Here is a 24,931-nt window from a genome sequence, read left to right as displayed (position 1 = left end):
CACGTCCAGGAAGCCATGTGCGCTCCTGCGCGTCCACGCGGCCGATCGCGCGCGTGCACGCGCGCTCCCGGCCGGCGGTTTGTTAGCCAGTGAATCAGTGAATCGGGCAACGGTGCCCGATCACTGATTCCTCTCCCCCGCAGAAAAAGCGACAGCTTCTCTCGGAAGCTACGCTTTTTCTGCTTCCTATGTCGCTCTAAGCGTACGTGGTACGCTTAGAGTGACTTCACTGTAAACAACTCATGGCTGCCATCTTGTGGCCAAAAAGTAAACTACATCTAAAGGTTAAATAAAAATAAAAATACACATATATTTACAAAAAAAATACAATTTCAATCCCACCCTCCCAAAAATACCCACATAAAATGTTTCATTAAAAAAAAAAAAAAACATTACAATTAAAAAAAAAAACAAAAAACACAAATATTTACCTAAGGGTCTAAACTTTTTAAATATCTATGTAAAGATGAAATATTTCTTTTTTTTTTTTTATTATAAGCTTGTAAATAGTGATGAATGCAAAACGGAAAAAATGCACTTTTATTTCCAAATAAAATATTGTCGCCATACATTGTGATAGGGACATAATTTAAATGGTGTAATAAACGGGACAAATGGGCATATACAATACGTGGGTTTTAATTATGGAGGCATGTATTATTTTAAAACTATAATTGCCGAAAAGTGAGAAATAATGATTTGTTTCCGTTTTCTTCTTATTCTTCCTTTTAAAATGCATTTACAGTAAAGTGGCTCTTAGTAAAATGTACCCCCCAAAGAAAGCCTAATTGGTGGCGGAAAAAACAAGATATAGATCAGTTCATTGTGATAAGTAGTAATAAAGTTATAGGCTAATGAATGGGAGGTGAACATTGTTCGGATGCATGAAGCGAAAAACGACTGAATGCGAACTGGTTAACCCATTCAGTGAATTTCTGCTAAAAAAAATCTGGCATAACAGTTTTTAAGCTGTAAGCAATCTTTTAAAGCAAAGTTGAAATGCTGGGTGTTAGACCACTTTAAATATATATTTAACTACCATATATACTGTATGTTGAACAAAAGTTTGCTTTCTTAACCTCCTTAGCGCAGGGCCGGATTACCAACCAGGCAACAAAAGCAGTCGCTTGGGGCCCCATTCAGAGTCAAAGGGGCCCCATCAGCACATAAACCAGCACATAAACCATGGTATAATGGTTAAAGGGAGTCTGAGCAGTGCAGTAACTATGGAAAGATGCATATCATTTTAAAGCTCTTTTTCTCCTCTTTCCAATGATATATAAATCGCCGCCCTATGCCTTTTAGTTTTCGATATTTTCACGATCGAAATCGCGGCCACGGCAATTGTATTACACAGTACGACTTTTCTCCAACGTCGGCAGCTCGATTCAGCACAATGCAATGAAATATAAGGAACCCAGGGGGATATAATTACAAACATCATGTTGGTAGGTGTGAGGATGTAATTAATTAGTTGCGGGTATGCTTAAAGGCATACCCACAGGCACTGCTCGGAGTCCCTTTAAGGACTCTGCCTCTGACACAGGAGACCAGGGTTAGAATCTCGGCTCTGCTTGTTCAGTAATCCAGCACCTATTCAGTAGGAGACTTTAGGCAAGTATCTCTAACACTGCTACTGCCTATAGGGTGCATCCTAGTGGCTGCAGCTCTGACGCTTTGTGTCCGCCAGGAGAAAAGCGCAATATAAATGTTATTTGTCTTGTCTTGTCTTGTCAAATGATGCCATGCGCTGCTGATTGTCTACAGAGCCAGGCTCTCCTCCTAGGTCCCCCTCCTGCTACTGTGTGCTCTGCCGCTGCCCACTCCTCCCTCCCTTCCCATAGAGAACCACAGCTGCAGCAAGAATGATAGCAGCAGATGGCAAACGCTCACTCACCTATCCATGATCCAAGCGATAGAGATCCCGTCACCTGAAACCCATCTGTCTCTTCTACAGTGCAGCCGCTCGCTCTGAACTTCCGGATTCTCAGATCAGACAGAAAGTAGGAAGTAGTAATAGTAGTAGTAACAGAGCGGCAGCACTCTAGAGGAGACAGATGGGCTCCGCATGATGGGACCTTTATTGCTTGGATCGCAATAGGTGAATGTGAGTCATCTGGTGCTGTCATTCTCCCCCGCTGCGGCTGTCTTCTCTGCTGGACTATCGTATTCACTGGGATGGAGGCTGCATGGTGGCTGTCTATTTTGGGAGGAAATCGGTTGTTCGGTGGTGGGGGGGTTATGTAATTCTGTCTGGGGAACGGCTTCCGGTTTGGCGGTGTCCAGAGCTTTCTGCTATTGCCAGGCTGGAGATGCAGGGGGAAAGTGCTGCTGCTGTGATATCTGGCGCCCTCTTCACAGGGGTGCCCCAGCCCCTGAGTGCAAATGTCCCAGCCATTCATCTCTCACTCTGCATTTTGCCGCTGCTATTCCCTGCATTGTGCACCCACAGAGGAAAGCGGGCTGTTGCCCATAGCAACCAGTAGCTTGGCTGCCCCGGTATGTGCGGCATGTTGCTGTGCAGCTGCATCTTCTGATTCTATTACGACATGATGGGGGGGGGGCCCAAATCAGTTACTTTGCTTAGGGCCCCATTTAGCCTTAATCCGGCTCTGCCTTAGCGGTATGTCCGACACTGTGTCGGGCATACTGCTGGCTGACCCCAGGAGTCCCCCAGTATAATTTTTAGAGCTTATATAGCTGTAATAGCTTCAGCTAGCACTAGGATAGCTAGCTGTGGTGGCCGGCATCCCCCCGATTACTTTTGATCCCCCCGATCGCCCGCTAAATACATTACCCCCCTGCCCCGGATCCAGCGATCGTGCAGCCTTCCTGCACATCTCCGATCCTCTCTATGGGGAGGATCGGGTCTGTGCATGACGTCATGTTCGATCCTCCCCATAGAGAAGAGCGGAGCTGTCCGGGGAGGCTCCGCCGATCGCTGGAACCAGGCTGGGTAATGTATTTAACGGGCGATCGGGGGGGATCAAAAGTAATCGGGGGGATGCCGGCCACCACTGCTAGCTAGCCTAGTGCTAGCTGAAGCTATTACAGCTATACAAGCTCTAAAAATTATACTGGGGGACTCTCGGCTGCAAACCCTCCTGAGCGGCGTAACGCTCAGGAGGTTAAAACAGGAAGTACTGTATTTTTTGGACTATTGTGTGTGTGTGTGGGGGGGGGGGGGGGGAAGGCAGCTACCTGTACTGTGCCCAGGCAGAGGAGGACATAGGGGGACAATCCGCTCAGCGAATCATTCAAAAACAGCCTTATCATTCTGCCTGACAGACTGTACACATGCACTACTGTCTGCAGAACGCCCGCCCTGCGGGAGGGTCTGAGGGTCCATTGTTCATTACAGTAGTGCGTGTATGCACCTTAATAAGTGAACTGCTATCTAATTAACCAGCAGCTCCCGGCTTTCATTAACTCAGTTTCGTTCTTTCTCTGAACCAATGGAAATCTGCACATTAAGATCATTTTTTGTTCATCACTATGCTACCACAATCTAGGGGCACTTTAGGAGAAGCCGATTCAAGGATAATTTCCAAACATATTATATAAAAGTATTAGTATCAGTTATTTTTAACAGTTTTTTTTTTTTTGCCTTGCGTATTATTTGCTGGGAAACTTTATAGGCATGGCATAAATAAAAAATTCTAGGAAGAAGATTCTACCGAAAATAGTGCTGGCTTCCAGTCCATGAACTCTGACAGGTGTTCTGCCTTGTGATTTAATCAGGAAAGTGCTCTTTGTGTAAGCCATTTTGGTATATAAAAGAGGACTACTTCTATTTTATCAAGGTTTTGCCTCAACCATGAAAACTGCTAAATATTTTGAACAAGTTAGAACAGGTTAGGGTGGAAGATCGAGGGTTGGGATAATGTCAACACAATACTACTGTCTGCGAACAACAAGATTTTATAGCTTTCATTTTGTAGATCTCCCTTTGGGCCAAATTCAATTCATTGTTTCTCCTAGCAGATCATTTTTCATCTTCTGTTTAAACTAAAATTTGCACTTTGCAATTGAAAAAGTACCAAAAAGTTTGTAATAAAAGTACTATCAAAATTATTCGGAGTATTTTGTTGCTTGCTGGTAACTTAAAAGGTATTTTATTCATTATGTGAAAGTATCACTTAGGATAAAAATGAATTGGATCAGACCCTTTGTGTCTAGGTTTGCCGCAATCCCTTACTGATGGCCAATGACAACGGTCACAGTGGGAATAGTTGTTGGGTCAAGAGCCATTGCTCAGGGTAAAGTAGTGTGGAAGGCTCAAGCGAAGTCTCAGCTAAGCAGCTGATCTCGGTGCAGCACTACGCCGATCAATTTGGTGCCAGCGCTGCGTGGCTGATTTGGGTGCCTGGGCACCGCACAGATTAGATTAAAAAAAGTCATTCGGCCATCAGCAATAGCTGGTGCCGAATGATGCTACTGTACATTATGCGAATTATGCCTGAGTTGCTACAATTAGGAGGGGCAATAGTATTTAGCAAGAGGTGGGAGTTCGTGCAGAAACAGAGGGTGCTGTCTTTCGGCTTCACCCTGCACTGAGATTACGCTGCCCATAATAAATGTACCCAGTCTGAGAGCCCATTCACACTGCATGCGCTTTGCTTGGATTAGGCACATGCATTTTGGTGATTGCAAGAGCACTGAGATGAACATAATAATTGGGGTGCCCTTTTCACAGTAGTGTAGCTGGATTTTAAAACAATTACAATGGTAGTGTCTGGAGCATATTTCCTGCATTTGAGATTGAATTAGCTCAATAGAAGTGTAAGAAATTGTTTTATGATTTTTTTGCGATCTCCCATTTTAAAATTTTTCCCAAACTGCCACCTCCCGCCAAGCCCCATGTCAGAAGGTTAAACGTGAAGGTCAGCAAGGAAACGTGAGTGTTGCAAGAACTGCAATTACAATATTCAGTGTGTGTACCAGCCCTTACTGCTACCTTGGGATTGTGATGTAGTTAGTGAACCTAAATGTAACGATTGCGGGAACGATCTCCACAGTCAGCGCACAGCGTGTACGCTGACTCTGAGGGCCCGTTTCCACTTGTGTGGTGCGAATCGCCGCGGTAAAAATTTGCATGCGGATGCAAATTTTGCATGCAGTTGTATGCGAATTTTTGTGCGAATTCGCATGAAAATTCGCATGGATGACGCTGTATGCGAATTTAACCATGGCAGTGCCGGTGTGCTTTTCCATTGATTTCCCTCGCATGAAAATTCGCATACCAAAGCCGTAGGCGATTTCCCTATTAAATACATTAGCGGCGATTCGCATGCATTCCACACGCAGGCGAATTCTGAGGGCTCTGCCGTGCAGAAAAATCCTGCACAGAAAAACGCTCAGGAAAACTGACAAGTGGAAACAGGCCCATCCACTTGTATTGGCTGTGCGAATCTGCATGCAGGAAACGCATGCAGATTCGCGATAGTGGAAACGGGCCCGAGGAGATCTCCACAAGGAGCCCAGTAATGGTGGAACACACCTGTGGAAGAACAAACCCAGCCAGCAGGTGGAGCTGTGAAGCACAGAGAGACAAATCCTCTGAACGGTCCACATATGACAGAAAGAAATTGCTCAATGCAAATGCAGCAATGAGCAATACATTAACAGGACAGGAACAGGAACAGATCTGCAATAGATCAGATGAATGTCTGTCAAACTGATAGCAGACTTAGAGGAAACAGACATTCATTCACAGAGCATCTACAGATGCCAGACAGAAATTTCTCGATGCGAATGCAGCAATGAGCAATACATAAAAAGTCAGTATACTTTATTTCTTGTGAGAAATACACGTGTTTAGTGCACAGTAAAGTGGCGAACACCACCAAGGCGGTAGCCCCAGTGGGGGGAGCCCACTAGTGGCAGAGTATTCAAACAAACAGGAGTTGAACACACTAATACAATAATGAAAATAACAAAGAAGCACCAGTATGTGTAGTGATTGGTGCAAACAGTAACTTGCTGGTAGAGGCTCAGCGGTAACCTCTCCAGTGGCGAGGGCCCACTGGTGAGTGAGGATAGTCAGACAGATCAGGTAGGCAACAACTGAGCAGATTGAGGTACAGAATCGTAAGACAGGCTCAGAGTAAAGTTTCAGGCAAGAAGTCGGCAACAAGGTCAGATAAGCAGAGGCACAGAATCGCGAGGCAGAAGGAGTAGTAGAACAGGCAAGAAGTCATACACAGATAAATACAATGGATATGTAATATACTACTGATTACAGCTATCAAAGGTCAATTACAATATACACGATAATATACAATAACTCTAGCTATGTGCAAATAGGCCGGGGTCCTGCCGGGTTCAATGCACTAGGATCTAACTAAAGTCTGACCCAGGATTTGCAGTCCAAAGACTAACAAAATGTCGGGCGGGGAAGCAGACTCAGGAAGTGACATTTATGGATGAACGCACCAATCAGAGACAGACCTGTAAAAGGACAAGGCAGCAATCTGCATTCACTTAGCCTGCATCTCATAAATTAATGCATATCCATGCAAACAGCATAGCACTTGGATTCAGAATAACAAGCCATACCACAATGGAATGCGAATGAAATGCAAATTAACAGATCACTCATTGTGAATGTCAGAAAAACTCTGCAAACAGCAGCCAGCAGAGTCTGGCTGCAGTAGTGTCTGAAGACAAAACAGACCCCACAGAGGAGATCTTTACACTAAACTACTAAAATCCAGTTTAACTTACCTGGGGCTTCTACTGGCCCCCTGCAGCTGCCTTGTGCCCGCGCCGGGATAAACCGATCCTCTGACTCCCAGCAGGAACTAAGTTACATCTCTGATGACTCAGCCAGTCAATGGCCACTACGCCTGCACAGCCCTCACTGCACACGTCCTCGATCACACTCTCATTGCTTGCACAGGGCGGCTGCAGGGGGCCGGTAGTAGCCCCAGGTAAACTGGCTTTTTTTTAGTTAATTTAGGTTTCCTTTAAAAAATGGACCAGAAAAAAACACAGTTCCCATTCATTGATCTAAGTCCCCGTGTGAATTCCCGCCGTCATTCACAAAAACTGATACCTACACATCCACACTTAGCTTCCTGTATGCGTAGTAATACTATACATAGGGAAGTTAAGTTATGCGCGAGGACATCTTGTGGCCAAACAGTAAAATTACATGTACACACATTTTTTTTACATGAACAGACTTTTTTTTACATTTAGAATTAACCCATTACCTCCCACACTTCCCAATAGTTATCCCCCAAAAAATGTTGTTAAAAATATATAACAAATAAACAATTAAAAAAATACATAAATAGTTACCTTAGAGACTGAACTTTTTTAATATGTAAGTCAAGAGAGTATATTACTGTTTTATAAATTATGGGCTTGTAATTAGTGATGGACGCAAAAATGCACCATTGTTTCCAAATAAAATATTGGCACCATACATTGTACTAGGGAAAAATTTTAAATGTTGCAATAACCGGAACAAATGGGCAAATAAAATGTGTGGGTCTTAATTACGGTAGCATGTATTATTTTAAAACTATGATGACCAAAAATTGAAAAATAATGAATTTTTTCAGTTTTTTTCCTTCTTTTTCCTGTTAAAATGCAGTTAGAATAAAACAATTCTTAGCATAAAGTACCCCCCAAAGAAAGCTTAATTGGTGGCTGAAAAAAACAAGATATAGATTTCATTGTGATAAGTAGTAATAAAGTTATAGGCGAATGAATGGAAGGAGGGCTGACAGGTGAAAATAGCTCTGTTTTTTAAGGGGGAAACCTTGGAGGTGAAGTGGTTAAACCACCAGAAAGCAAGAAAATACTAAAAAATTATTTTGATAGTGCTTTTTCACCTACATTTGGGCACTTTTTGAATTGTAAGATGCTGAAAAGTTATTTTAAAGAGAAGATGAAAATGATCTCTTAGGTTATAACTTAAGAGAAAAAAATAATTGCATATGGGCCATTGTCACAAATATAGAACTGCAACTGAATGCCTCTGAAGAAGCGGCTTATTCAATAGCTGCAACACATGCATTAGACTGCACAACATTTATTGTTGTTGTCACATTTGTCTACACATTAAGTTTGTAATAAAAGTTATGTTTTATAGACATAAATGACCTACTTATGGGTCTCTAAACCCTGCTTAATTTGTTTTCTAAGGATTATGTTGTCAATTTTTCGGTTTGTTTCTGTTAGAAACGCTCCGGAATGTCTGTGTTTTATATACACATAAAAACAATGTAAGCACAAAATCATGTTTGCCTCAAATCTTTGCAATATTTAAACTTAAGACCATGGGGATTCCACATATACTGATATGTGATGATGCAAGCAGCCATCTGGTGAGTGCAAGCATGGAGGGGGGGAGATTGTTGTGTTCTCCTGATTCCTGGTGGCTGGCACGTCCCAGTGGACTGCTGCTTGGTGCTCTTAATTTTTTTTTAAAGCAATTCAAGCCCTATGTGTGCTTTTTATTGTTAATTTTATGGTGATCCCAGCATACCTCTTTAACAGGGGATGACTAGATATAGATTGCAGTTTTATTTGTGAGAATCCAAGTATCGGGTGACTGTGTTAGGAGCCCCTAAGTACTTTTAATTTACTATTTTTATCCAATTTTATCTTCTATCTGTATTGATCCTTAGAGAGCAGTCTGTTTCCTAAAATATTTACACTTACACTGAGAACATTGAGTTTTTTTCCCAGCAATTATGTAATTTCCTTTTACAACTGCCATAATATGTAATACGCAACATTAGCAGTGAAATGGTTAAACTAAATCTGCTACTTCCTTTTCGAATAGAGAATTTCTGCACTATGTTTACTCAAGTACAATGGTGCATCGAAATTTACAGCAGCCAATGGCCAGATATTTATAGCAGAGTAATGTGCTGGCACAACTCATGTCTGTCTGCAGGGCACCAGGGGCAGTTGGATTGTGTCTGTATGACACATAGGCCTCAATTCACTAAGATCATGCTAGAGATAATAAGGCAAGAGAAAACTTACCTCCACACTTTGCTCATTTGGTGTGTATAGTGGCCATCTGACGTTGCTTAAAGTTCTGGCATGCCTTAGTGACCCCCGAGCTGCCGCTAGCAACAAATGTGTCACTAGCCTACAGAGCTTGTATGGAACTCAGCCACAAACTGTCACCTAAGGGATCGAGCCCTAATCCCTGCCAGGTGACATTAATTTATGGTGTGTACTTAGCTTTAAGTATACCCATGCCTTAACGGCTCCAGCTTACTGTGCAGGCATGACCGTGGTTGTGCGGGTGCATGAAGAGCAATAGTGATGTGCTGGAGGGTCCTGGGCAATGGCGTATTGAGGAGGACAGCGTTGGATACCTCTGATAAGTACTTGATTTTTTATCTGAGGTTGCCCTCGGGTTCACTTTAAGTACTTAAGCACACACTCTATATTGTGCACGTGTGCGCACACACCAGTGTACATAGGTACAATAGTGTTCACACAGACACACAAAACACTGTATAGACACACACACACACACACACACTATACTGAACACAAACACACACATCCACACCAAGAACAACACCAGCAACACCACACTGTATACACATATCCTTGTCTACACACTCTTATATACATACACTACACAGCATACACACCACTTTACATAGGTACAATAGTAAGCACACACACATTACACACAATCATCACACTGTATACACAGGTGACGTTGGGTGGCCGCTGCACACACACTAGATGCACACATGATTCTCACTCAAGGCGGTCTTTACCGGCCCCCTTGCTGAGATTAAGCTAGTGTGTGCACGTAGCTGAAGTGTTTAATCAAGCCTGGGCACTACTTGTATGTTCTCCCCGTCTTTGCGTATATTTCCCCAGGCACTTTCGGTTTACCGAAAACATTCTGATATGTTAACTGGCTTTCTTCTAAAACTGTCTGTAGCTCTGGTAGGATAATTATGAGCTCCTATGAGGGACGGTTAGTGGCTCCTGTTGTAAAGTACAGCAATAAAGTGGCTGAGCTTCATATAAATGCATAATAATTCTATTAATAAAGGGGATATAGGTATACCCATGCTGTCAGGAGATTCATGGACATCAGTGGTTTAAAATCAACTGTACATTTAATAATAATAGATTTCAAACAACACACCCTTCCTTCTCAGTGTTATCAAGCATCAAATTACGAAAATATATCTTGTGCAACGTCTAAACGGATTTACAAACCATATATAACACCGCAACAATGTACATATAAATAAGATATATATATATATATATATATATATATATATATATTAGATAGAAAGATAGATAGATTGTAAGCTCGCAAGGGCAGGGCTCTCTCCCCCTTTTGTGTCTTGAAATTCATTACACATTTTATCCATCATGTTACTTTTGACACTGTAATTACCAACTCTGTATTTTGTCACCAATTCTGTATTTTGTATATTGGTGTATTCCATTTGTTTGTATTATTTTGTACCCCATGTTCGTTTCTTACTTTGTACAGCGCCACGGAATATGTTCATCTTCAGCAACATTCCATCAACTACTTAACTAAATGTTAAAAGGTTTTTTTTAAGAGTTTCATAATGTTGACTCTGAAATTAGGTTTAAAAAAAAATATGACTTACTATTAAGGTGTAGGCTTCTTGCGTGATCTGCGAAGCATGTCGTTGTCTTCTCATGTGAGTTCACCTTAAATAAGAACAGAAAGTAATGGATTGATGGAAAGCCCCTTGCTGGACATGAGGGCGTGATCTTCTGCAGCAACAATAGGCACAATGTGCAGGAAAGGAGGCATCAGGTAATCACCATTCTGCATGATAAGTCTCCCCGCTTTGCAGCAGCAAGGCTAATAGATTTGTTAGACAAAGATCCCGATGGTGGAATAAGCAGAACAGAACACAGATGCAATGCAGAGAGCTCTACTAACTACTGTACTGCATTTTCACTTTCACTTTACTATAAATGTGCTGGCATGAGAGGCGGTGACACAATTATTCTGTTGCACGTTATATAAATACACTGATACGTTGGGTCACTTTATACTTGAGGATTGGGCATTGAAAAGGGAGGAATAAGATTTCTGATTCTAAATGACTTGTTCTTCAAAGGTTACCAGCTGCAAAAATCTAAAGCTGTGTACACACCCTGGATAAATGTCACCTGATGTGGTCTTTCATGATTGCTTTGGGTGATAGCTTACCAGCAATCCCAGAATTGTTGGTGGGTCTTATGTTAAAGGGGTCATGTAGGGTATTTTAAAAACAAAAACTGACACTTACCTGGGGCTTCTACCGGCCCCCTGCAGCTGTCCTGTCCCAGCCGTCCACTAAGATCCTCTGTTCCCCCGCTGCCAGTCATTCTAACTAGACAAATGCAGCTGCACCTGCGCGGGTCACGCGTCCTCTCTCCCGCTCGCGTCTCTGGGAGCTTCCTGTACAGGTGCAGTAAGAAGTTTTCTCGTGACGCGAGCAGAAGCGAGGACGCGCTCATCCATGGTCGCGCAGGCGCAGTTGCATTCGTCTAGTTAGACGAATAATTGGACGGTGATCGGTGGCAGGGGAACGGAGGATCGCAGAGAATGGCGCGGGTCAGGACAGCTGCAGGCGACCAGTAGTAGCCCCTGGTAAGTGTCAGTTTTTGTTTTTTAAAATACCCTACAGAACCCCTTTAAAGAGGAACTGTAGTGAAAATCCTTTAGGTTTGGTTCACAGTGGTGAGTAGCATTACGCACACGTTATAAAGCTTTATAATGAGTGTGAACTGCAAAGAATACTAGGCATAGATTTACAAATCCTGCATGCAGTAAGTTAGAATAATGCAATCAATTACAATGCAGTACTGTGAATAGGCCCATCAAATGCAATAGGCAGTGAGTTAACATGTAGAATTATTCTGCAACCTTAATGATCACTTTGAAACGGGCCTAAGGCTAGGTTCACAGTGCAGATGTGTGTTGTTACACAATGCGGATAAAACGCAACACAAGTAGCAAGTAACTTGTCGTAGCTCCAAGAGAAAAAAATAGGTGCACAGGTCCTTGCCTACAGGCTGAATGGAGTGCTCAGGCTAGAAAGAACCAGCTTCAGCAAGTCAAAAGAGAGAACAGTAGGCCGGGCACATCCATATAAAAACGCCAATTTATTCCAAAAAGTAAAAAGTAATCACAACGTCCATAGCACAGTCAGCACATGGAAAGTGAGTAACAAGCAGTGCAAATGGTCGACAGCTGTTTCGCACCGCTAAATGAGGCGCTTCATCAGGGCAATGAGTCCCCCAATTGTATTCCCTTAAAAAATGTTGGTCACTTACTCTAAAGTTAGCCCGGTGGGACATCCACGCCGCACGCTCCCCCTTTGTCCGATCACTACCTGGACGCTAACGCGTTCCATTCACCGGAAACAGGAAGTGGTCACTATCCGCCAGCAGGTCGAGTTCCAGTTCCCCATTCAAACAGCCGCATCAGCGCGGTTGTAACCACACCCACAATGCAGAAACAGCTGTCGACCATTTGTACTGCTTGTTACTCCCTTTCCATGTGCTGACTGTCCTATGGACGTTCTGATGACTTTTTATTAATTTTTTTTAATAAATTGGCGTTTTTATATGGATGTGCCCGGCCTGCTGTTCTCTCTTTTGACTTGCAGGTAGCAAGTAATGTGGTTGCGGTGGCATGCGATGTAACAGAGGCATAAGAATGAAAATTGCTTCATAGGTGTGTGATGTTTGTGTCACGCGTTTAAGATTATTAGGCTCCACCTTTTTAACAGATGTGTACATGTGCAATGGCTATTTTGTAGTGCAACGCAGCGCAAATATTCAAACATGTCAGCATTACCATAGACTAACATTAAACGCGTCGATGCATATATTTGCATAAACGCAGAGCAGAATCTGCATTATTTTTACGTACCCCGTTGACGGGCATCGTACCGCATGCACTGTGAATGTCGAATTTACTTTTCATTGCTGTGTGATATTCCACGAGAAATCATAACTTTTTCTCTTATAGATCACCAGGAGGGTCTGTATTGCTGACATTATGGTGAAAACCCTCCACGGTCTTGACAGTTTGCTGTCTGGGAACCTGCATTGTGGGAAATAACAGATTTTTCCGACTGCCAGGCAAGTAATATCTCCCTCTGTGCATAGTACTCTCAGTAACAAACATTCTGTACAGATCAATCGGAAGAACTAAAGATGTCACCACCAGTGATACATTTCAGAATGTAAATCAGGTAGAGGAAACATTTTACAATAGGCAAACAATGACTAAATAATCTATCAGTTAATATTGTAAAAAATAAGCAATTTTATTCACTGTCGTTTTCACTACAGTTCCTCTTTAACCTACTTAGTGGTAACCCTGAGTCAGACTCGAGCCAGAAATCTGCAGCTTAGAGCCGTAACCCCGAGCCTGACTCGTGAATGTAGAGTATTGTGCGCAGCGGGCTTTGCGGCACACCTCCCCGGGATCCAGACGCTGGCAGCCATTCTTCTTCCGGTCCTCTGAGGCTCTGGATGCTTCTGGTGAGATTGCCGTCTGTCATCATGATGACAGCTATATGGGTTACATTGCCCGGTGGACAGAGGGAGAACTGCAGCGCTGGATCCAGTGGAGGTGAGTAGTGTGCTGGGCTGCCACACATTTCTCTGCAGTGTAATTTTTTCCCTGGTTTTAGGGTCTAAAAGCAGATAAAATGCATAAGATCTTTAAATCTGGAAGTAATTATACCGCCAGGCAGGTTAAGTATAAGATGCGTCTACAGTATATATGTCTGTTGTAACTGATCCACTATATCTATATCATGAGAAGAACGTTCTTTTGTGTGGTACATGATAATCCTGGAGACCAGATGAAAGTTGAACACGTCAGACATTGCAATGCATCATATGTGTGAAGCAAGGGACACAATGAAGACACTATGTTTAGGGGTTTGTGCTGTGAATGGTAGTGTTGGTATCTCGTTCTGAATTCACCTGAACCCAACACCTCAGCACCATTCAGTACTGAACCTGCGGAGAGGGTCAGGGGAGTCCACTTACTTGCCCTTCACGACATGACTTCTTACTTCCTCCTTCTAAAGCTGAAAAACACCATAAAAAAAAAGATGGCTTCTATTGCTGCCTTGGTTTAAGTCGACTTTTTGGGTGTAAAGTACCCCTACTGCCAGCACCCCTGCCAGCTTATCCACGATATACCAAAAATGAAGCACATGTTGTAGCATGCAGCTGGAAGCATATCTACATGTCCTTGCTCCAGCTTGCATTCACGAATCTCCTCGGCAACTTCTTAACTGGCTACTAGAGCTCTAGGCTCACTGTGGTCACATGGCAGTGAGCTTGGAGCTCTAGTGGCCAGTTTACAAGTTGCCAGAGAGATACAGAGAGCTGGAGCTGGAGCAGTAGATATACTTCCATTGGCAAGCTCGTAGGGCTGGTGCACACCACAAGAGCTTTTTAAACGCTAGAGCAGGGGTTCCAAAACTACGGCACCCTGGTGCGCCTCGGGCACCTCCCAGGGATGCCTTGGCATGCATCCCCATCCTTCGTGCATTGCCATCAGGTAATACAACTGCACATTCATATACAATATGGCTGCATTACCCCCCCCCCCAGTTAATCTTTAGCCCCGGCAGCCGTGGTTGAAGTTGGACATCAGAGGAATCAGGGTGGAGTGAGGCATCAGTGCACCTTGGCCTGGATAGGTAAGGAAATGTTTATCCACTTATTGGTGGTCGCTTACAATCTGAAATTGTTGCCAAGGTGGTGCTGCATAATTAACTACTTAAAGACCGCGTCACGCCAATGGGTGTGACCGCGGCTGCAGCCCCAGGACCACTGCAGCACTGTACTATGATCCACGGCAGGGCTGTACTGGGAACAACCGTGTGACATGGCTGTCCCCCTGGGGCACAAGAGAGTGATCCGCTCTCATAGGCTGAAGCCTATGACAGCCGATAGCTAAGATTGGCTGGCGAGGGTGGGAGGGAGGCAGAGGGCAAAAATAAAATAAAAATACGTATATTTGATAGAAAAAAAATACAAATAATATTTGTCAAAAAAATAAAAATAAACAACTGGGGGGCGATCAGACCCCACCAACAGAAAGCTCTGTTGGTGGGGAGAAAGGGGTTGGGGGGAATCTCTAGTGTGCTTGTCACAGGAGCCCTAGTGGTCAGACCGCAAATGGCCTTCCAAACGGTGCCAGGGCACGGATCGTGCGAACTCTGGTCAATGCGCAGGAACCGTTGGGAATTGGCCGCAGACAAACCAGAAGGGAGCCTGTGAGGTACGGTAATTACAACTTACACACTAGTTCAGGGTATAACTGCCTCCACCTCTGTTACCATGGGACAGAGGAGCCCGCTGACTGTCTGAGCCTAGACCTACAAATAAAAACGGTTAAAACATGCTGTATTCTGTCTAGCCAACAACAAACAATAGTAGCGTCTCTTCAGAGACCTGGGATCAGTTTCTGTGTATGCTGAATAATAGGGTAGCTAGAACAACAACTGACGATAGCGTCGGTTTATTGAAAGCAATATAAATAATTAATATATACAGACAATTATTAAAATCAACAATTATTAAAACAGTAATAGCCAGTATGAAATAAAAAAAGGAGAAAATACTTAGGGTTTGTGGAAATATGTCCGTTCTGGGAAAACTCGTAGAGTTTCTTTTGTTCAGTTCAGCAAAGTTTAAAATCCAAGCAAACTGCAAAATGTCCTTTGTTCAGTTTCAGCAAAGATGGCCGCCAACCACATGGTCCCCTGGCTGGCAGAGTGCTTTCGTGAAGGTGGAATTTGGAGGACTGAGGGCCTGCCAGCCATGTGCTTTTTGATGAAGCTGGTTTGGGGGTGTGGCAATGCCGGCCCCCTCTGAGTCACCCACCAATGACAGTTCATTCCCTCTGAGAGATTTTAGGGCTAAACTTATAAAATGCTGTAACTCATGAACGATACACGTTATATTTAGGGGGATAACAGATTCATACTTGTCGGAAAATACAGATTAATATGACATCAGACATGGCTAGGGCAGCGGGTCCAGTTCTTGAGAAGGGTCATACCTCAATAACCGGACGGACTATCACAATGAGTTTCATATCAGCACGATGGCCAGATTTTACCGAACAAGACAATATGAATTTTATAGCTGTGCGAGGTATGGTTGCCATATAATCGTCAAGAAACCATACCCCACATGCATTCATATTTGGCCTGGTCGGAGCCGCTTTGGCTGGCTTTCTATGGCCCCCCTGTGGAGATTAGCTTCCTGAACTCAAGGGTTTGTTCCTGCTCATTAGCATATCAAAAGAGCTATCCTGCAGTTAAGCTGATGTCTTCTCTCTGCTGAGAAAAGACAGATGCTCCTACACAATCAATCCAGATTCTATTGATCTGAAGCGCAATCGATGCAGAGAATCAAGTGCGATCGCTTTTTCTTCACGGGCGGTTCCAGGTCGCGTCTGCGGCCCTGCAACCGTCCGTGACAGTGCTGTGTTGTGCGGCCCTGCAGCTTGGCCTTAAAGCTGCAGTGGCCTATTTTGAAAAAAATAGCCTGGTCTTTAGGGGGGTTTAGCACTGTGGTCCTCAAGTGGTTAAAGTGGATCTTACTAACTGCAATCCCCATGTGGGGAAATGTCTATGTGCTGTACAAGATTGACTCCTTAACCCTGTCATGTTCATCTGGGGAAGGGGCTGCATACTAGGTACATTTCGACTAATGTTGACCAGTAATCTGGCTAATGGGGGTCACTAATTATTTGAAGGGTGTAATGCTGCCTAACGTGGAGGTCACTGACTATTTGGAGGGGGGTTGCTGTCGAGAGGGGTGAACACAGTCATTGACTCTTTGGAGGGGGAATGCTGCCTAATAACGGTTATGGCTGTATTTTGGTATTTGTTTTTGCCGAAGGGTGCCTTGAAAAAATTCAATGCCATCAAGGGTGCCCTCACCCCAAAGAGTTTGAGAACTACTGTGCTAGAAATTTTAAAAGCTCTTAATAATGCAATGCTATGGGATTTTTACAAAATCACATCATTCCAGTGTGAACACATACATAGGACAACATTAGCAGGAACTTTTAAAATCAGAAAAGCTCCTGTGGTGTGCACCAGCCCTTACACACACTCTGCATGGGGGGTTTGGGTGCCACATTGGGGGGTCGGCTAATCAGTGTTTTTTTAGGCCTAAAGTGGGGGGCACAGTGTGGCCTATACACGGAATATACGGTAAGTGATCTAAGACATTTTCCACAAACCAAGGAGAAGAATGAAAGTTGAACCCACATTCCTGCACACTGTTTGCATGCATTTATGCAAAATTTCTGTACATAACTGATGCATAGAAACAATTTTCTAAAAAAAATGTTCAGGTTTGCAAAATAATATAGGAAAATATTGTACCTACAACAGCAATTCAGATTTTACTCAGTAATCTCCAGCCATCCGTGCACTTCCTCCTCTGAATCAGTCTGAACCCATGACAGGCTGTTAACAGGGGTGTGTGGCAAGAATTGACAGACATTGAAGTTGGCCTGCAACTTGGTCTAATTTTTCAATTTTGGCTCACTTTGAATTTGAGTTTGAAACCCTTGCGCTAGATGGTTCTTGTCCAAGGTGGGTGGTCAGAGCTGCCTCTGCTGAGAATATAGCGTGTGCACAGCAGCCCCTAACTTGTGAGCTGCTCTGTCAGCCCTCCTTCCCATTCTCTGCCACAGAAGGTGTCGCTAGTCTGCAGTCTGTACAGAACCCGGCCCAGAACAATCCTCAGTGTGCTTTACTGATGTCTTCTATTCACGTTCGGGCATGTTTGTATAACCACTTCAACCTTCAGTGTTTTTTCACCTTATGCATCCGAGCAATTTTCACCTGCCATTCATTTGTCAATAACTTTATCACTGCTTATCACAACAAAATGAACTATATCTTGTTTTTCCCATCACCAATTAGGCTTTCCTTGGGTGGTACATTTTGCTAAGAATTATTTTTTCTAAATGCATTTTAATGGGAATATTATTAAAAATATGGGAAAAAAAATCATTATTTCTCAGTTTTCGACCATTATAATACATGCTACCATAATTAAATTTATTTTATTTGCCCATTTGTCCAGTTTATTTTATGATTTAAATATGTCCCTATCACAATGTGTGACACTGATATTTTATTTGGAAACAGGGGTGTGTGGCAAGAATTGACAGACATTGAAGTTGGCCTGCAACTTGGTCTAATTTTTCAAATTTTGGCTCACTTTGAATTTGAGTTTGAAACCCTTGCGCTAGATGGTTCTTGTCCAAGGTGGGTGGTCAGAGCTGCCTCTGCTGAGAATATAGCGTGTGCACAGCAGCCCCTAATTTGTGAGCTGCTCCGTCAGCCCTCCTTCCCATTCTCTGCCACAGAAGGTGTCGCTAGTCTGCAGTCTGTACAGAACCCGGCCCAGAACAATCCTCAGTGTGCTTTACTGATGTCTTCTATTTACGTTCGGGCATGTTTGTATAACCACTTCAACCTTCAGTGTTTTTTCACCTTATGCATCCGAGCAATTTTCACCTGCCATTCATTTGTCAATAACTTTATCACTGCTTATCACAACAAAATGAACTATATCTTGTTTTTCCCGTCACCAATTAGGCTTTCCTTGGGTGGTACATTTTGCTAAGAATTATTTTTTCTAAATGCATTTTAATGGGAATATTATTAAAAATATGGAAAAAAAAATCATTATTTCTCAGTTTTCGACCATTATAATACATGCTACCATAATTAAATTTATTTTATTTGCCCATTTGTCCAGTTTATTTTATGATTTAAATATGTCCCTATCACAATGTGTGACACTGATATTTTATTTGGAAATAAAGGTGCATTTTTTCAGTTTTGTGTCTATCACTATTTACAAGCTTATATTATAAAAAATAATAGTAATATACCCTCTTGACATGCATATGAAAAAAGTTCAGACCCTTAGGTAACTATTTATGGTTTGTTTGTTTTTTTAATTGTAATTTTTTTTTTATTACAAATTTTATTTGGGTATTGTTCGGAGTGTGTGGGAGGTAAACGGTTAATTTTAAATGTAATTGTGTGTCTGGTTATTAAAAAAAAAAAAATGTATGTAGATGTAGTTTTACTATTTGGCCACAAGATGGCCTCAGTCATTTTTTTCTGTCCTGTAAGCTTACATCATGCTTACAGGAAGTGAATGTAAGCTTACAGGACATGAAACCTTTTTTTTTTCATCAGAAAGATTGCAGTTTCTTATAGAAGCCATCAGTTTTTGTAACGGGGACTTAGATCAATGAATGGCAACTGCAGCAGCACGTTACACGCGTGATCGGCCATGGGAGTGTGCAGCAGCATTTTGGACTTAGCAGCATTTTTCATGGCCAATCCACTGAGAACCAAAACACAGAGCGTGTTTTGGCTCTCAGCAGATTGGCCATGAAAAATATGCATGCTTGTTGTTGGCTATTGAAAGTAGCACATTTCTTTGATTGCATAAGTTAGCGGTTCTCAAAGTGGGTGCCGTGGTGCCCTGGTGCGCCACAAGCACTTCCCTGGGGTGCCGTGGGCTGGCCCAAGGGAAAGGAGTTTTGTCCCTAGGCCGCCTCCTTTGTCTGCACTAATTATTCAAGGTTGGGGAGGGAGCCCAGCTTCCTCCCTCTCCTATGCCCCCTCCTCTGCCCTTTTTGCAGAGAAAGCGGTGGATGAGAGTCTCACCTGCTCCAATGCGTCCTTGAGCTCGTCCATCGTCATCAGCAGCCGGCCTCTCTCTACTGCCTTGTTCTTCTGCGTTTTGCATGATAATATGCGGCATGTGGAGTTTGAGTGGGCAGGTAGCGTCCGGCTGGTGATGAGGATAGATGGAGACATTGGAGCAGGTGAGACTCTGACCAACCGCTGCACCTTTTTTCATATAGGACAGCAAAAAATGCAGCAGGCTGGATGTTCGTGTTTGGGCATAGATCAGATTGCACTAGTATTTATCTACATGTTACTGTGACGTACATTGTGCTGCCAGTGTCCTTGCATTTTCTGGATTGCAAATAATCTGCAAAAAGCATTATAGTGAAAAATGAGCCTAAGGGCCGGTTCACACTGGCATTTTTTGGGAAACAAACCCGTCAAAACAGATCCGATTTCCATTCTAATGGATCAGTTTCCATTCTGTTCCGTTTTCATTCTGTCAGTTCAGTTCCGTTTCTCCACATACCCCCCCAGACCCCAATCACCAAAGTAGATTTTTGCTGGCTAGAATGATTGTTTTCTAGTCAGTGTGTACCAAAGGATGCATTTCTTATTACCCCAATGCAGTGCTTCAGAGTCCGTTTCTGTTCCACAGGGCTCAGTGGTCCCGAAAAATTCCTGTAGCACCAAACTTGCTGTCCGTTCAGCAGAGCGTGCGGAACAGATCTGTTCGAATGGACAAATGCGAACAGATCTGCAGTTACCAATACAAGGATCGCACACACGTCGGTAGGTAGGCTGGTGCTGGACCCCCAGGCAATGTGCAAGTAATTTTCATGAAGTAGTCCGCACACAAACCGTAGAAGCAATAAACGTGAAGTATTTATTCTCCCGTCACATACATGTGCAGACACGGTCTGACCTGCTTAGGTCGACGCACGTTTCGGGGCCACGCAGGGTCCCCTTTGTCAAGACAGATAGCAGATAAGACATATACGTGTATGTCTTATTGTGTGCGGACTCCTTCATGAAAATTACAGATCTGCAGTTAAACATTAGAACAGTTCGCATTCGTTATGATCCATACCTTTACTATCTGCTAACAGACTGTTTTTTACTGCCAATGTGAACCGGGCTTTAGGTCTCGTTCACATTGGCAGTAAGGGGTCCCAGAGGACAGGCGCTCAAACCTATTGCTTGACCCAGTGAGTTGTGCTCCCATTTTTGCTTGAGGAAGCGGGGTCACGCCCGCGAAATGCATTGCATTTGTGGAGTTGAATAAATTATTTGTCAATTCTGTTTTATCGAGACTTTAGTGAGTTTTCTTTTTTTTGTAAGAGGGAGGCAAGTCCACCCTAACATCCCCCTCTGCTTTTAAGCGGTTTTTAAACATTTTACTCTACTCTGGCGCCTCTGTATACCAAGTTTTTGCTGATCTGTGCAGTTAGTGCCCTGGCTGGGATTTGGACCAGTGACCCAGTGCTGCAAGGCAGGGGGGGGCTAACCACTACACCACCGTGCTTCACACTAGTGGGCTGCAGTTGCTGTGTGCTCTCTGCACACAACTTCACCAATGGTTGTACAAATGCCCCTATGGGTCTTAAAGGTAATGTAAAGTGAGGAAAGTCACTTCAGGTTTGATACATACTGTACTGATACATACTGTGTAGAGGGAAGGCTCTGGATACCATAAAGCCTTCCTGGTCCTCGGTCTGTCTTGTCACTCCAGCTTCTTCACCAATTGCACTTATTCGATCTGTTAGATCAAACAGCTCTTCAGTACTCCTCAGGCAGCCATCGGAACTTCTCGCTTCTCTGAGTAGTTCCAAAGACAAATGCATACGTACTGCACACACACGAGCCCAGTACAGGTGCTCTCATCTTCAGAACTACTCAGACGTGAGTAGTTCAGACGTGAGTAGTACAAAAGGCTGCCCAAGGAGTACTGAAGACCTAGCAGGTCACATAACTTCAACTGGGGAAGGCACAGGAATGATTCGTTTTAAGTATTAACATTTAATGAAATACTTGCAAGCTGAAACCTCTTCCTTCGCCCCCCCACCAATACCATTGTGCTGAGGCAAGGGATTCGTCAGAATCGTGTCTCATGCTGGAACAGCTACTACAACCCACCCAGAATCGCAAACACAAACAAAATCGCATGTGTGAGAATCTGCTCAGCTGCCTGTGCAGACAGGCAGCGTTTTGACCACTGTTCACGTCTGCATTCTGCAGGTCTCTTTAAGAGAGACTTTCTGTCAGTTCTGCAGCTTGTGTTGCTGAGGAATTTGCATACATTAGTCATGCAAATCCGTTACCTGCCTTCTTTTGATGACTAGCACTATAAAAGCATTCTGCTCCCAGAATGCTTTGCTGGACATTTCCCTTCCATGGTCTGTTCCTGATGGACACTGCTGGAGTGTCAGCCATTCTCGTTTGTTGAAGTTATCTTAGTGTAATTCGTGGGGATGCACTAGGCAGTTCCCTAGTGCAGTTAGGATTGCATTATCTGTTTTGCCTGTTCCGTCTGTCTTGTGTTTGGATCGCACAAGCCCTAGCGTTAGCGGCTGTGGATCCTTCTGATTGAGTCTGGAGTGTAGGTTGGAACAGCGGTTGTTTCTGCCTACCTCATCTGTTCTGTCTGCCGTGTGTTTGGATCCTTCTGTTCTGTCTCCTGGGATCGCGCTAGCTACTTTTCGCTAGCGCTGGGGATCCTTCTGTTCTGTCTTCTGGGATCGCGCTAGCCACTTTTCGCTAGCGCTGGGGATCCTTCTGTTCTGCTACTCTGTACCTGGATCGCGCTAGCCACTTTTCGCTAGTGCTGTGGATCCTATCTCTCGCTTGTCCCTGTTTTCGTGTGTCTGTCTTGTCTGAATCGAAACGCTTGCTGTAGGCTCGGTGAGGTAACCGTTAAGCAAGCGCTCGCGTTCTCTGTTTCGTGTTTGTCTGTCTTTGGTTAGTTAGGCGTGCTTGTCTCTATTGTGCTTATCACGTGGAGACCGCGCATAACCGCGTGCACTGTTGCGAATGAGTGCGGTGTTCGCGGTTAGCTAGCATTTGTTATTTTCCGTATTTCCTTATTGTATTATTTGCTGTGCCTTTGCTACTCTCGTGCTCCGCCTTGCTGTAACCTTGTGTCACGTCTGGCGATCGCACCTCTCGCGATCGCGTTCCTGCTTCTTATCTGCTGTGGTGTGTGCACAGTCGCGGGTTGGCGACTAATTTTATGCACACACACACAATCTGTCTCTGTGCTCACTCTCAATCGCTTCTCTTGCGATTGCGTTTCTTCCCTTCATACAATTCCTGTCTGGCGTGTGTGGTAGGGCAGAGGAGCTGTTCCTCTGCACTCCACAGCTCCACCTGCCGACAGGAATTTCCCTCTGCAGGTGCATAGCACCTAGCCTGGGTGTCCTCAATAATACGCTTGTGGAGGAAATCCGCCGCGTCAGCGCACGTCTGGTGCGCTGACCACGGAGACGATTCCACAATCGTTACAGAATGTCCAGCCAAACCAAAATTCCCAGGGCAGAGGGAACCTTCGATTTTGTTCAGATGTCATTGCCTGAGGCAAAGGCATATGTGGATCCTATTATAGGTAGGATCGCACACTACATTAAAGCAGTTAAAAAGTCTGTCCTCGTTCCTGACCCCAACCCATATGGAGATTACCTAGATACTGGGTTGTTTGAACCGCCATTTGCCTCATGGGAGATTGGGGCCTTGTTGGAAGAGTTTGATTTCGATTGGAAAGCCTTTTGCGATTTTTATATCGCAAAGAGCGCGGATGACCTGAATGATTGTCTCGACTCTATGTACCTTTTGATCGATTCTGATGAATGTGATGAGTGTGATGTGGATCTGGTGATTTATGTGTGGCAGACTATTTTGGACGAATTGCACACACACCAACCAATTATTTCCAATAAAGAGACACCATTGTCACATGATTATTCCTGTCTTTCTGGGGTAAAGCAAGTGAGTTTGGACACTGTGCGACCTGAAATGAATGGGTGTGCCTCGACTGTGGACACCTGCGTGAATTCTGATGGAGTTTCTCCCGTTTGTTTAGAGGTTAAATCTGTGCGATCTGATGCCGGTTTCTCAGATGTTCCTGTCGATTGTGATCGGCGTGAGTGTGTCAGTTTTGTCAATGATTTGTGTGATCCCTTGTCATGTAAAAACAGATCTTCTCTCAGTACTACTTTAAGATCCTCCATCTATGATCTCGCTATGGGGAAAATTCCCAAACGATGCAGTTTCAAGAGTAAAATTAATATGATTCCTCATGTTGTTGTCACAACTTCCCCTAACATTGTTCAGTATGAATGCTCAGACCTAGTCAGGTGTGAATGGGAGCCCCCGTTCCAGAAAAAACAGCTCGAAGCGTTGGTGTATGAATTGGAGAACGATTCAGAGTCGTTTTGTGAGTACTACATTGCCAGAAGTGAATCTGTCTTGAGAGCATGTATAAGTTATGCTTCTGCCTTAAGAGAAAAAAAGGGGTGTGAATTTGACTTTGTGAGTCCGCTGATTTGTATGTGGAAAATGATTCTGAATGAATTACGTGTACGTCATTCAGGTGACGTTTGTAAAGATACATTGTCAGCTGGCGTTTCTGAGATCCAGCAATCCAGCCTGGAGACCTCAGAATCCCTGTCTTTGGAGTGTTCGGTTTCGCAACCTAAAGCGATTGTGGATTCGCAAATTTTGCGTTCTGTCTCCTCGGATTCGACATCGTTAGCCGAGTCTAAGAGTGAGACAGCACTTTGGTTTTGTAAACCTGATACTGAAGCACCTTTGCTCTGGCCAGAGAAGGTGTCTCTGAGCCTGCCCTGTATCATGAATAAAGACATTATGTCCACTCGCATTGACATTTGCGAGTCTGATTCTGAAGTAAGTACTGACTCTCCACCCAGTAATCTGGATGAGTCAATATTACCTTGTTTAAAATGTCCTGCAGTGTCCCTAGAGGCTCGTCTAGGTATTGCAACCATTGTTACCTGTTTCTCTGCTATTTTGGAATTGCAGTCTGGTTTGACTGCTATGGAGGAATTTCCCTGCAGTGAAACGAAACTCAGAAAGCCAGAGTTAGTTTCACTAGATATTTCTGTGTATCCCTGTCCTGATGATGAAATTCAGTCTCAGTTTATGGTGGAACCTTCCCTGGGACATCTGCCCGGTTCACAAAATAAAGTTCAAGCCTTGCCCTGTAACATGGATAGTTCAGAATC

The 24,931-nt window shown here is 43.7% G+C and overlaps 1 protein-coding gene across 3 annotated transcripts in view; it reads right to left on the bottom strand.

The window, feature by feature from the left end:
* The window catches only part of NLRC5 (NLR family CARD domain containing 5), a 336,749-nt gene that overhangs the window by 240,889 nt on the left and 70,929 nt on the right, over window positions 1-24,931 (bottom strand). Inside the window, exon 2 of one of the 3 annotated variants that reach the window (XM_068259606.1) lies at window positions 10,629-10,692. The exons of 1 other annotated variant lie outside the window; for it this stretch is intronic. The gene's annotated coding sequence lies outside the window, so the exon portion shown is untranslated. Of the gene's footprint in view, window positions 1-10,628; window positions 10,897-24,931 lie in introns of those variants that run through there. One more of the 3 variants, XM_068259605.1, reaches the window with a different exon arrangement.

Source organism: Hyperolius riggenbachi, chromosome 11, assembly GCF_040937935.1.
Source record: "Hyperolius riggenbachi isolate aHypRig1 chromosome 11, aHypRig1.pri, whole genome shotgun sequence".
Lineage (NCBI taxonomy): Eukaryota > Metazoa > Chordata > Amphibia > Anura > Hyperoliidae > Hyperolius > Hyperolius riggenbachi.
The sequence above is the reverse complement of the archived record's forward strand: the minus strand, read 5'-3'. Positions and strand labels throughout refer to the sequence as shown.